Here is a 14,818-nt window from a genome sequence, read left to right on the forward strand (position 1 = left end):
AGCTCCCCTCAACTCCTCTGGCTCTGAGAGTGCACTTTCCCTTTCCACTAAAGGCTGAAGACTGTGATTCCTACAGCAGAGCAGACCAGTGCTGTGCAAAGCAAACCAGCAAGAAGAACAAAGCCACCCCTCCAACAGCAGAGCAGAGCTGTCTAGCCAAAGGAGAGGCCCGGCCCAGGGTTATCTCACAGCTGAGCCGTTTCCAGAGCCATACTATATAATAATTGAACTGTTTTGTACTGAATAAAGTTTCTTTTCACCAAACCCCAAATTGGGAATTCCTGTTGATGTTGAATTGTGCCAATGATCATCATAGGTTGACAACAGGTATTGCTCCTTCATCCAGGATCCCAAAATGAAGAAGTGAGGTTGAGCTGTGGGGTCACCAGTTGAGTATAACAGTTTTAAGATATTGAGTTCCAGATGCTATTTGTTAAAACAGCATTAATAACAAAATAGCCGAAGCCGGTTTGGCTCAGTGGTAGAGCATCTGTCTGCGGACTGAAAGGTCCCAGGTTCAATTCTGGTCAAGGGCATGTACATTGGTTGCTGGCACATCCCCAGTAGGGGGTGTGCAAGAGGCAGCCGGCCGAAGTTTCTCTCTCATCGACGTTTCTAGCTCTCTATCTCTCTCCCTTCCTCTCTGTTAAAAATCAATAAAATATATTTAAAAAAAATAAATAACAAAATAGAAGGTAAACTGGTATCTAACAAATAATATTTTTTTTGTGTGTTTCTCCTCTTCTAATAAAAATTTCTGGCTATCTGCTAAGAAGCAATCTGATGGAAAAATTAAAAAGTTGGTCCAAGTATACCAAAACTAAAGAATTATGAACCTGAAAGAAAACTTTCTGTAAAGGGCTACATGGTAAATATTTTAGGCTTGCAAGCCACACAGATATAGCACGAAAGCAGCCATAGAAAACATGTAAATGAATGAGCATGTCTGTGTTCTAATAAAACTTTATTTACAAAAACAGCAGAGAGCCAGATTTGGCATACAGATCTATAGTTTCTAAACCATTGGTCTAAATTAGGGGTGTCGAACTCAATCAGAGAAGGGGCCAAAGTCTAAAATCCAGCCTAAATCGCAGGCCAAATGGTTTACTGAACAGTCATAAACTGTCATTGTGATGGAAACGCAGTGGAGTGCAGTGATGACAGCGCAGTGAGGGCCACATTGCAAGGCCTGGCGGGACGGATTTGGCCCGTGGGCCTTATGTTTGACACATGTGGTCTAAATCCTTCATATTCAAGGATTCCAAGACCCAGAGAGATTAAATCAAGGTCACACAGCTGGCTACTGGCAGGTGGAGCATTAGAATATGGTCTCCTGAGTGGAGTCCTCTAGAATAGATTCTGTTGGGCCACAAGATTGAGATGAAATACACAAGAAAAAACAAAGAGAATCAGAGAATGGCAAGGTAGTTTTTGATTATATTAAACAGCTTTTCAAAGTTTAGTTATAAATGAGGATTTGCTTTTCAAGAGATTATGGCTTTCATAAAAACAAGTGAGTGTCATAAAAATCAAACAGGTAAACAAATGATCAATTAGCCAGTGTTTGAAAAATGATCTTCAGAGGAAACTATTCTATACTTCCTTCCTATTATCATTTCCTTGAACACTTTATCAAACACTTGTTTTATCAATAGGACAGCATTTACTATGATCACTGCAATAACTTACCTTAAGGCAAAACAGGTTTTTTTTTAAAAAAACAAAACACCGTAACATGAGCAACAAATACACTAGGCCAGCAGCAGGCAATTGTTTCTCTTAGTACTTTAAATTTATTTTTATTATTTCTAATTTCCAAAGTAATACTCATTTGGAGGAAACTCAAACAATACAGAAGTATTTAAAGTGACACATCCCATGCTCTGCTCAATTCCATTGCCCAGAGTGTTAACACATGACCGATTTACATCAGAACAGTTAATAAAACTCCTTTCTTTGAGCTACTCTTTACAACAGAGGAAGGAGGAGTTCCCCTGGCCAGATATCCCTTTGAAATCGTGTTTTTAAAAGCATCAGAGAGGTTAGGGGTTGTCTGTGGCTTGCAAGTGAGAAAAGCAAGCTGCCCATGCACTATAACCAGATGAGTGAGGCTCCTGGAATACCTTGGTAATACTAATGTAGAATGTACAAACACTTCAAAAATGAATATCCATTTCTTCTCTTTTGGTATTTTACTAGGAAAACTTGGGCCAGTTCTCTCAGGAAAATTGCAAAGTAAGAAACTCCAAAAGTTTGTCCTCCATAAAAGCAATAAAAAACTGGCAGAATTCAACTTTTTTGGAATTCTGGGAACTAATCAAAAGCTTGTAGAAAACTACTTGCTGCACTTCCTAACCGTGAAACCTTTAAAACCAGCTGGATGTTGGTTAGAGCAGTGAGCTTTGGGGCATTTCCCCCATCCTCCAGCTCAGTCTGCCTCTCTGGTACCAGGAACAGTCCCAAAGGGCGCACAGAGGGACCTCATTCATAAATAATTATAATAATTTGCGTTTGCCTGTCTGGTGGTGCCTGGAAAACTGGCACAAAAGATGACTTACCCGTGCCTCATTCAGAACTCTCCTTAGGGCTAAAAACTGGTTAGCTGGAAGGAATTTGTTGAAAAACATTTACAAGCAAAAAATAATTTGTTGGTGCAGCGTGAAGACACCAAAGAGGTTGGGAGAAAAGGCTAGAGAATGAGAGGCTTTGGAGAAGGAGGACTTTGAAAAGCTCCCACATATTCCTGGGGATCTAAAAGACCATGTGCATTCCGAGAGTGTTGAGCGGTTTAAGTGCTGCAGACGTGCCTGTCCATGTAACACTGGTAACCAATGTGCTCCAACGAGGCAGCGCTGGACCCATCACTCACTTTGCTGCCTGAGGATTCATGCCCAGTAACGGGATGTAGGCAGCAAAGTGAGTGATCAGTGATCTCTGTTAAAAAAAAAAATCAAAAAAAAATCAATAATATATATTGGTTATATATATTATTGATTTTTAAAAAAATATATTTTATTGATTTTTTACAGAGAGGGATAGAGAGTTAGAAACATCGATGAGAATTATCGACCAGCTGCCTCCTGCACACCCCCCCACTGGGGATGTGCCTGCAACCAAGGTAGTACATGCCCTTGACCGGAATCGAACCTGAGACCTTTGAGTCCGCAGACAGACGCTCTACCACTGAGCCAAACTGGTTTCGGCTATTATTGATTTATTTTATCAATAATATATATTATTGATTTTGTTTTTTTACAGAGAGGAAGGGAAAAGGATAGAGAGCTAGAAACAGCGACCAGCTGCCTCCTGCACACCCCCTACTGGGGATGCGCCCGCAACCAAAGTACATGCCCGTGACCGGAATCGAACCTGGGACCTTTGAGTCTGCAGGCCAACGCTCTGTCCACTGAGCCAAACTGGTTTCTGCTCTCAGAAATAAATATCTTTTACACCCATCCCCCACATCACCCCCCCACACACACACACACAACTGAATGGTGGCGGCTCCGCTCTTCCCGGTGTCCCTCTCCTCACCTGGACATCAGCCTCCCTTTCTGGGCCAAATCGCCAGGGCGGCGTCTGAACTTGACCATCAGGTTCAATTGGGACCCAAGATGGCGGCGCCCGGGGCCTGAGAACAACGGACCGCTGAGGGACGCTTGTGCGCAGGCGCAGTGCGGGCTGCGGGGCCGCCAGGGGAAGGGCCTCAGCGCTCAGGGGTTCGAGGCCCCGCGGCGCTGCTTCACTTGGGAGGCCCTGAAGGGAGGCGTCAGGAAGGGCTGGGAGGGATGGGCTTGACATCCATTTGCTGCCCCTCGGCCCAGAGCCTGGCGCCAACTGCACTGATGGCACCAAGTGGCTCTTACAACTACAAAGGAAACAGGAATATGCGAAGTTCTTGCACATCAAGAAATATTGTTTCTTCTCAACTGGATAAGCTATGGGCACAATGGGAATTCGCTCTCCATCATTGTGTACCAAAGGACTTGGGTTAGAATAAAATGTAATAAAACTTTTTTTTAAAAGTTACAATAAAGTGTGTGTTTTTTTAAAATTCTATTCTATTTGATAAATATATATCGTACCTACGTACCAGACACTTTTTTTGAGTCATGGGGCTATAACAAGGGTTTTTCAACCAGTGTGCTGAAAGATTTTTTTAAAACGTTCAATACCTGACTATCTGTCAAACAAAAAAATGACAACAGCCAACACAATAGCTGCCCGGGGTGAATCAATCAAAATTATACCTTTTCTTTTGTCAGATCAGCAAAAATTATATTTTTTGGTGTGCTGCATAATTTTAGTAATTAGTTTATGTGTCCCATGAGATGAAGACGTTTAAAAATCGCTGGGCTATCACAACTGAACAAAATAAGTGTCTCCCCTCGCAGAACTCATTATAGAAAGTCAGAGTGTGGGGTCATGCAGGAAAACTGCTAATGTCACCCTCTCTCCATTCTAGGAAATCTAGAACAGCCCCCAGGCCCAAGGTTCCTCAGCTGCTGGCGATTCTCAATTCTAGAATGCCGGTGGCCAGGTGGGTGCCCTGAAGAAGGAACCAGGTGGGGGTGGGTATGGAAAGGTAAAACTATGTCTACTTCTTTTTTTTCTTTTTTTTAATATATTTTATTGATTTTGTACAGAGAGGAAGGGAGAGAGTTAGAAACATGGATGAGAGAGAGTCATCGATTAGCTGCCTCTTGCACACCCCCTACTGGGGATATGCCCACAACCAAGGTACATGCCTTTGACCGGAATCGAACCCGGGACCTTTCAGTCCCCAAGCCGATGCTCTATCTATCCATTGAGTCAAATCAGTTTCGGCAAAACTATGTCTATTTCAACGGTCGCCAACCTTTCGGACCTCACGGACCACCAGTCTCTATTTTGTCATAGGCCTCTGAGGCAAACTGGCATGAGAACCTTGCTCTTAAGGGCCACTCTGTGCAGGATGGTGGCTGGCCATCCTACATAAAGTCTCGTTCTCGGGGAGACTCACTGTGAGGAAAACAAGAGAGAGCCAATCGCTCATGGGAGCAGGCAGAGTCAAAGGAATGTTCTCTGGAGTAACTATTTCCTCGGGCCACTCTTTTTCCAGATGTCTTCTGAAGTTACTTTCTGTGTGTTCAAGCTTACGCATGCATCCTTACGATAAGCCCATATCAGCTGAAGTTAGCAAGATAGGCCTCCAAGACCACAGACATTGCTTTCCAGTGACTTCAAGGAGAGCGCCTTAAGCCATTCTTTACATGTAGCCTTCTCTTCCACATAAGATGATAGAGGAATTGAATAAAAGTCATTGTAAAATGCATGGTGGATTCGCTTATTTATTCTGTTTGACTAAATATCATCGCAGCTTATGATGGAAGAACTTAATAGTTTAAATTACAAGCAATCACACCGAAACCACTTAACATCACACTTTTTTTTAACAGGAGCCTGAGTGTCACCTCACATAGAACTTCAAAAATCTAGCTCCCAGCAACTATTCCAGAGGTAACTAATTGGGGAATCTGAGGGGAGGGAGTGGTCAGGAGCATGTCTTTTTCAAAGCTCCCTAGTTGATTCAGCACCAAGCCAGCATTCAGAACCCTGATACTGGAGGTCTTATTATTAAAAGTGTGGTCCAGAAACCAGCAGTAGCGGCGTCACCTGCAGCTTGTCAGAAATGCAGAATCTCAGGCTCCACTCCAAACCTCAAGTGGGACCTGCATTTCTAGGACCTCCACGTGACTTGAAGGCCTATTACCATTTAAAAAGTACTGTTTAGAGGGGCCGTTGCTACAGAAACGTGAGCAATTCCAAACCATGTTATAAAGATGAAAACCTCAAGAAATGTTCTATGAAAAAGAAACAAAAATAGAACTGCACAGGAGATCAAATGTTTGTGATATTAGACATTTCACATATGCATGGAGTCTGCCAATTTTTCCCTCATCTAATGAAGAGTAATACTCAAATGCAAGTCCACACAGTTTAAAACTTGCAATGCCAATCCTTATTCCAACTGAGTTCCACGTATAAACCACACCCTCCAGTGAGTTCTACCTGCGCTAACACAAATCTACCTTGTAATCTCCAGATCGCTTTAGCAGTATGTACTACTATGTTGAGGAGGAGTTCTTGCGAGGAAATAAACCAGGGGTGTTGGGATAAGACAAGAAGGGATCATTTGTGTGGGTGGCCTCATGCTTGTGGGGAGGGGTGCTGCCCTTTTTTGTGTGTGTGAAACACCTCTGTACTAGGTTCGAAAGACTATTGGAAATGGCGACACTGATTGCCAGAAAAACTAATTATTGATATGCTATGCCAACATTTTTTTGTTTGTTTGTTTGTTTTTCTGTGCCCCTTGTTCTTGGCCACCTCTCAGAGGAAAAGCATTTAGCTATCCTCCAGTAAAGCGATTCTTTGATTAATGTATCTTCAGGAAACAATGCTTTGGTACAATGGAGGCAGCCATATTGAAAACAAATAAACTCTGAATCCTAAGCAGCAGCCCTGGCAGGCATTACAGGGCTCATCAGCAACTGCAATTGTTAATCTGCTCATATGCATCAGAGCAGGGACAAAATCACCTTCCTTCACAGCTTCCATTTATTCATTCCCTGAGAAGTATCCAAACCTGGCACTAGGCAAAAAATCACGAAAACAGAAACTGTTTTCAGAACATCACATATGATAGATACCTCGAAGTTTACAGGCATGTTCCCCATAATGAAATTGTAGAGTAGTTAAGAGAATAATTCTTATTCAAAAGATGCAAATAAAGGGAGGGGGCTCTAAGTGATTTGTCCAAGGTCATATTATAATAAAACATAAAATAACAAGAATCTAGGTGTCCTAAGGAAACCTCATGTTAACAAAATGAATTGTAGCCTTATGGTAAGGAGAGAGAAACAAGAAGGTCAAGACAGAATTTGTATCAGTTAAGATAATAATTTTGTCATGAGTTCAGGGACTAGTTCTAGAGACCTATGGGAAGAAGTAAGAGTGGTTTAAACAAGACAAGACGTTTGTTTTTCTCAGATAGAGGAGGAGGTGTGGGATCAAAATCTCAGATGATGACTCTGTTGTTGGGAACTGAGATTCCATCTAACTTTCTGCTCCATTATTCTCAGTGCATGGCTTTCATTCTCAAGATAACCTCATGGCCCATAGTGGCTGCTTGAGTTACACATCCTCGTCCCTGGTAGAAGAGGGGAGGAATATGATAAAGGCAAAGGATATTTTGTGCAGTTGAGTCCTCTTTAAAAAGCTTCCCTAGAAACCCCACCCAATAACTTCTACTTGTATCTCCTTAGCAGGCTGGTAGAAGTAGTTTTGTAGGTTGGCAAACTGCAACAGTCAGCAATACAGGGTTCCATGGGCTCAGGAAGACGAAGGGAATGAATACTGGGTAGCAACTAGGAGTCTCTGCCACAGAATCCTATTGTGTCATTCGCTAGCTGTGTGACCCCAAGTAGATTATTTGCCCCCTCCAGGTCTCATGTTCCTCATCTGTAAAATGAAGGAAATCATCACATTCAGTATGGAGACCAAATGAGAAAAACACACATAAAACAATTAGAATACTACCTGGCACCCAGGACATAATACATATTAACTCATGATTATTTGATTATCCTAGTGTAGTGCTTTTCCAAATTCTTCTCCTATTCTAACTTCCTTTCTAGTTCCAAATTTGGACAATAATTTATATTAATCCTTTTTGTACTTGTGGAGACTTTAGTGAGAATGAGTTTTAGTCACAGATCACCTCAACTTGATATACAAGTGAAAAATGATGTAAATGGAGCCACTTCAAAATGGAGCTGCCTTCCCAGAGGAAACTGCCGTGCACGTCTTCCTCCTCAAACCTTTGGAATGTTTAATCTGGGCAAAAGAACCTCTGGACGGGGCCAAAATAATATTGTGTCCCAAAGAAGTGCTTGCAAAGCTAACAGGAAAGCAGACATTCTGACTACCAAACTAAAAATTAAAGACATTCTTTACAATTAGCACCATGTATAGCTAAAGAATGACTTCGTTTATTTGTACCTATAGAAATTCCTTCTTTGACTTAACACCTATAGGAATTCCTTCCTTCTATTCATGTAATTATCCCCCCTTCCCTTTCTCCTAAAATTCCTTGCCTTCACTTCAAAATCAAAACACTATTAGCTTTTCTGCCTGAATCAGTGCTTCACAAATAGCTATTTTTGGGGGGATCTCAAATAAATACTATTACCTCTCAACTTTGGCCTTTTATCCTTAGGTTAACAACATAAATAAGTGCTAATCTATAATAATGAAAGCATACTATGCTAATTAGACTGGACAAAGCCGAGGCTGCAGCCCTGGGATGGAGGCAGCCACCGTGGCTGTGAGGGACAGATCCAGGCAGCCGCTATGGCTATGAAAGTCAACTCTTGCACAAATTTTGTGCATCAAGCCTCTAGTAACTTTATAGGTATTTACTATGTGCCTGATCATATCCTTAGGGTAATACGTATACTAACTCGATTAATCTATAAACCCTTCATAACAGGTTTTATTAATATCATTTTTACAAATAAAGAATGGAAGCAGAGAAGAGAGGTTACGTATCCAAGGTCACATAGTAAGAGGTGATCCAAGAAATGAACCAAGGCAATCTGGTTCTCTTATGCTACACCCCAGTTGATAGTCATGATGGACTACTTTTTATACTTATTTATCTCTTTTTAAGTGTATTATTTATTCTTACCTTTCCTAATTCCTTGTTTTATATATCTGTTTGTATTTCCTGCATTTTCTACACCATTTTGCATATATTGATAGGGATAAAAGAACTCAGTGAGTGCAGGATTTTTAATGTATAAAACAATGTGTAAATATATATATAAAGTGCCAAGCAATCAGAACGACCAAAACAACCAATCACGATGACGAGCACTGCAATGGCCAACTCCTGAGGCCCCTCCCCCTGGCTGGCCCTGCCCCAATTGGCCCCCTCACCACGATTGGGGGCAGGGCCAGTGGCTAACCTCCCATGGCCTATTCCACCCCTCCTCCCCCCGCCGGCCTGGCTCTGATTGACCCCCATCGGGGCAGGCGGCCAGACCTCACCCATGCACAAATTCCTGCACTAGGCCTCTAGTATATCTATAATTTCTATGGTACTTATAATAATTTTGTCAAAATAAATTAGACAACTTTGTAATTCTAACAGCAAAAATAGTAAGATGACGACCCAGAAGGATTAATGCAGTTTTCAAAACTAACTTATTAGAGCCACAAATTCTCTGAGCCACATGTTATATAAATCAACTCAAAGAAACTATAGTTTATGACTTGAAACTCACCATAGAGGTAACTTAGGTGCAGTTACACCTAACTGTGGTATTTTAGATTAAGTATTCAACACTTCTGAGTCTCAATTTACTCATCTTTAACACGGAAATGAGTAATAAAATGTGTCCTTTTTCCTCTCAGTGTCTTTAAGAATCAAGTTAAATGAGGCTATGAAAGCCCTTTCTAAGCAGGAAAAAACACACCTATGCAAAGCATTTCTAAATATAGAACAAGGAACAGGCATGTGTAAACGTGTGAGGCATTAATATCAATGGACTATTATTAACACCCAGCAGGATAGTTTGGAAAACATGAACTTTTAGGTTGGAAAGACCTGAATTCAAGTTCTCATTCTGCCATTTACTGGCTGAGGGACCTTGGGGATGTTGCTTAAACCTATTTCTGAGCCTCGGTCTTTTTAATTATAAAATGAAGAAAATAATACCTACCTAGCAGGTTACAACATGGAAGAAGCACGTGGTGCATGGTAAACACAACAGATTTTATTCTGTGCCCTTATCCTGATAATATTAGTTAATTTACTTAGGACACATCAGGGAAGTTACATCAGTCCTTCCAGAGTTTACTATGAAGAAATCAACATATAGAAAGATTAAATGTATTTAGTTTTCATTAAACTCTATTAAATGCCTACCACTCTTTCCGGGTGATTAGGAGAGGATCTAGAATTTTATATTCCCTGCCCTGTAGATCAGTCAGAGGTTCTCATCCGGTTGCCAATCTGGTGAAAGCTACAACACCTCTCTCCAAAGACAGGTACAAAACTTGTAGGAGACATACAAGAGATGCAGGACAGTGGTCGGCAAACAGCGGCTCACGAGCCACACGTGGCTCTTTGGCCCCTTGAGTTTTTAGCAAACACCAGCTTAGGAGTACCCTACTTAACAGCAATGTACCTACCTATATAGTTTTGAGTTTAAGAAATTTGGCTCTCAAAAGAAATTCCAATTGTTGTACTGTTGATATTTGGCTCTGTTGACTAATGAGTTTGCTGGCCACTGATACAGGAGAATATCTTCATGACCCAGGGGTAGGGAAAGCATTACAAAGGGAGAGTGAGGAGAGGAGGGACACTCTGAAGAAAAAGATTCATAAATATACCTACATTAAAATTAAGGACTTCTACATCAAAAGAGACCCTAAAAAAAATTTCAGGAATAAGCCACAGAGTGGAAGATATTTATTATAGTAATACAATACATGCAATAATAATAATAATAATAGTAATAATAATAAAGGTGAGATTCCTGTGTAAAGAATTTCAACAAATCAATAAAACATGACAGGCCAAAGTGTGATACTGTATATATACAACGAAAATGAACTACAACTGCATTTAACAATGTGCATTTAACTGCATTTAACAAATTTTACATACATAATTTTGAGTGAAAAAAAAAAGCATGACACTAAAGAATAGGTACAGGAATATTCCACTCATGAACTTGTAAAATGGATAAAATGAAATAATATTGTATAGAGGCGCATATGTTGTGCATATGCATACAAGGTAAAACTATACAGAAGAACAAGGGAATAAATATCACAACAGTCAAAAAAGTGGAGTGACAGGGATCAGAGTCTGCTTCTAGATTACTGACAATATTCCTTCTTGACCTGAGCACAGGTTACAGGCTTTACAGGCACATTGTTTTACTGAGTTCCATTTACTTTATTGTGCTTCACAGGTGTTGCATTGAAGGGAAGACCCTCCACCAGCAAAAAGATACGACTCCCTTTATTGCGGTTGTAGAACCAAACCTGCAATATCTGAGGTACCCCTACCTTTTGTAATTTGTAAGTTTTATATGCTATTCTGAATGTACATTGCAAAAAATGACCAAATACACTTCCCACCACCACACCGAACGCTAGCAGGGAGAGAAGGAGTTCAGACTCCTTCAGGCCTCTAAACACCAAATTTATGGTGTCAAGCTACATGAGATCCAAGAAAATAATCTTTAGGTTGTAAAGTGGTGGGGGAAGAAGGGAGTGATGAGAATAGAAAAAGTGCAGGCCTCCGGGTCAGTTCATCCTCTCACTTAGAGAACTTGTAGCACAGACATAGGGAACAAATGCCCAAGCTTGGTAAGGAATGCGATGGTGCCTGAAAAACATAGTAACTAGTGAGGGGATGGAGGAGCACAGCTTGTCAGAAAATGTAATCTATTAAATAACATATCCCAAACCGGTAATTGCAAGCTGAACCTTCTCCCTTCCCCCTTTAATGGAGACAGGGCATGCTAAATGGTGAGAAACTACAAACACCGATTTCTGAGTGAAAAAGTATACCATGTCGCGTCTCAGCAAAATACTCTCGCAGAACTCAGAAAGGCCTCCATCAGCCTTGGGAAATGAAGGAACTGGTAAAAACAAGTTACAAAAACACCACTTCCACTAGCCTTGAAATAAATACACATATTGCACCTGAATGATAAGCCTACACCTGGATCATAGGAGTCTGACCTCCAACACAGACAACTCTTCTCAGCACAGTCCCACCCTGGAGAGAGGGAAGCTCAATAGGACTCCACGGTAGCCTACACTGTCCAATAGGAGTACACCTTTGTAAATTTCCAAACTGTATTCCTGCATAAAAAAATATTTACTTATTTTCCATTATTTCATGAGGTCTGGATTTATACTGAACAAAACTATCATTTTCCAAACGGATGGTGTCTGATAGGTTATTTTGATTTAAAAAAAAAAAAAAGTCCTAGTAATGGGCCTACGGAATTATTTTTAAGTTTCCAAGGGTATGAAGTTGACCATTTCCTCATACTACACTCAAATTCTTTCTTTTCATCCTATTCTCTATCTCCCGTCTGTTCCCCTACAGACGTACAACTTCTCTTAAATTTCTCCACGACTTGAGAAAGAGGCTTTCAGGAAGGTTCTCCTCTCCACCTTTCTCGCACCTCCCTTTTGTAGTCAATTCCCCTAGGTCTGTTCTCTCTTTTCAGATAACTGGCTTATCCAGTTGGAACCAAACGCCAAAGAATTTCCCCTCTATTATGTCTGACTGAAAAGCTGCGGGGGGGAGGGGGGGGCCCCGCAGAGAGAAGGGGTGTGGATCTGTACTCCTACACTTCGGCACGAAACTATGAATCCATGCCGCCTTTGTGCACCCCCCCCCAAAAAAAAAATAATAATAATAAAAAGTAATTTCAGCCGGCACCGGTTTGGCTCAGAGGATAGAGCGTCGGCCTGCGGACTGAAAGGTCCTGGGTTCGATTCCGGTCAAAGGCACGTACCTTGGTTGAGGGCACATTCCCAGTGGGGGGGTGTGCAGGAGGCGGCTGGTCGATGATTCTCATCGATGTTTCTAACTCTATCCCTCTCTCTTCCTCTCTGTGAAAAATCAATAAAATATTTTCTTAAAGTAATTTCAGGCCCAGGAATGATTCTCGGTCCAAATGGATCGCCTTCTGGAATGCCATATCCTGCAGCATTCACAACATAACACAACTCTAAGGCAAGCCCCGCAGGAAACCGGCGCGCTCCGCAGGCAGTGGGGGCACGGAGGGGAGTCGCGGGTCCGAAGTTCAGAGACACCGAAACCAGACGAGACGCCCAGCGCGCGCGGTTCGACCTGGTGGCGGCAGCCCAGGCAGAACCGGGTCTCTGACTCACCAGGAGAGAACTCATCCCCTGGGCCACCAGCCCCAGGATTTCGCGTGCGCATGGAAAAATTTGTAGTTTGGGCTCCCGGGCCCTGGCAGGTAGAGAAAGAGAGAGAGAGAGAGAGACCTGTGTGGATTTCCTCGGGCTCCGCCCCGAAAGTGAGGATGGGGATGGAAAAGCCATTCTCCCTCCTTCTCTCATCTCCAAGAGTGCGGGTGCCCTCCAGGCGGGTGCGTTGGTGGGGGAGCCGCTACTGCCTTCCAGGGCAGGACCTGAGCGGCCCCAGGGTGCCCAGCCCTCGGCCCTGCTCTCCCCCGATCGCGCCCCTTCCCCACCCCCTCGCCCCCCGCCTCGGGTGCGCTCCTCCCGCCTCTCACCTGCAGCCGGGTGGCCCGCGAGCGCCCGGCCCCGGGCGCGGCGCCCCAGCTCTTCGTCCTCGTCCTCCCACCGCCGGCCCTCAGCCATGGGCGAGGCGGGGCGCCGGGCGCAGCTGCGGGACGAGCACCGAGGGCCCCCTCGCCAGCTCCCTCGGGGCCTGGAAGGAGGCCCCGGGGAAGCAGTGGCAGCGCCTTGGGGCTGCGGGATCGGCGGGCGCTGCTGCGGGCTCCACCTGCAGCCGGCGGGGCAGCTGGCGGGGCACCCGCGCCGCGATCCTGGCTCCCCGGTTCCCCGCCTCCTCCTCGCAGCGCGCCCGGCCTCTGTCTCCCAGCTTTCGCTGCTCTCCCACTCTCTTCCCCCTTCCTCTTCCCCTTCTCCGCCCCTCGGACTTGGAGCCGGGACCGGGGCGGGCTCCGGCTGGGCCTCGCCTCCTCGGGGAGGGGTTACCCGCCGCCACGGAGGACGCCCCACAAGCCGCGCACACGCTGGGAACCACCTGCTCGCTGGACCCAAACAAACGCGTGCAGAATCCATAAACAGGGGGGGTATGGGGGAGGTGGCCTGGCCTCTTCCTGACCTTTCACAGTATTCCGGTGTCAACAGGAAACCCATTTGCTTGACACTTACACAAAAGGAGGAGAAGGAGGAGGAGGAGGAACCTGCCCCTAGCGGGACTAGGAGAGATGGGACAGCTGGGAGCAGCTGAGCAGTGGGAACAAACTTAGCTTGAGAGTTTGGTTGAGACGGAGTAATTTTTTTTTTTTTCTTTCCCACTCTTTTTCGCCCTTTAAAAAATCGAGCCTCGCCAGAGCACAGAGGATATTTTTAGGGCAGGGAGCCTACTCTGTAGGATAGCATAATGGTGGGTGCAGATGACTATACGGTCGTTCAAACCCATAGAATGTGCAAGGTCAAGAGTGAAATCCAATGTTAACTGAAGACTTTGGGTGTTGAGATAGGTTCCTCAATTGTAGAATGGACCACTGTGTGGGGGAATGTGGATCATGGGTGAGACTGTGCATGTGTGGGGCAGGGGTTATATGGGAAATCTCAGTCTTCTGCTCAGTTCCTAAAACTTCTAGAATGTAAAGTCTATATTTCAAATATTTTAAATTTAAAAATGTATTTTTAAAAAATGGTTCCAATCCCAATAAGAAAATGTACTTCAGCCGAAACCGGTTTGGCTCAGTGGATAGAGCGTCAGTCTGCGGACTGAAAGGTCTCGGGTTCGATTCCGGTCAAGGGCATGTACATTGGTTCCGGGCACATCCAGTAGGAGTTGTGCAAGAGGCAGCTGATTGATGATTCTCTCTCATCGATGTTTCTAACTCTCCCTCTCCCTTCCTCTCTGTAAAAAATCAATGAAATATATTTTTTAAAATGTACTTCAGCCCTAACCAATTTGGCTCAGTGGATATAGAGCGTCGGCCTGCGGTCTGAAGGGTCCCAGGTTCAATTCTGGTCAAGGACCTTTGTTACG

The 14,818-nt window shown here is 43.7% G+C and overlaps 1 protein-coding gene across 1 annotated transcript in view; it reads right to left on the minus strand.

Annotated features, from left to right (window-relative positions):
- The window catches only part of SH3D19 (SH3 domain containing 19), a 140,594-nt gene extending 126,864 nt beyond the window's left edge, over window positions 1-13,730 (minus strand). The window contains 1 exon segment of the mRNA XM_045576724.1: window positions 13,338-13,730. The gene's annotated coding sequence lies outside the window, so the exon portion shown is untranslated.
- Between the last annotated feature and the right edge of the window lie 1,088 nt (window positions 13,731-14,818).

Source organism: Pipistrellus kuhlii, unplaced genomic scaffold (genome assembly GCF_014108245.1).
Source record: "Pipistrellus kuhlii isolate mPipKuh1 unplaced genomic scaffold, mPipKuh1.p scaffold_m20_p_8, whole genome shotgun sequence".
Classification (NCBI taxonomy): Eukaryota; Metazoa; Chordata; class Mammalia; order Chiroptera; family Vespertilionidae; genus Pipistrellus; species Pipistrellus kuhlii.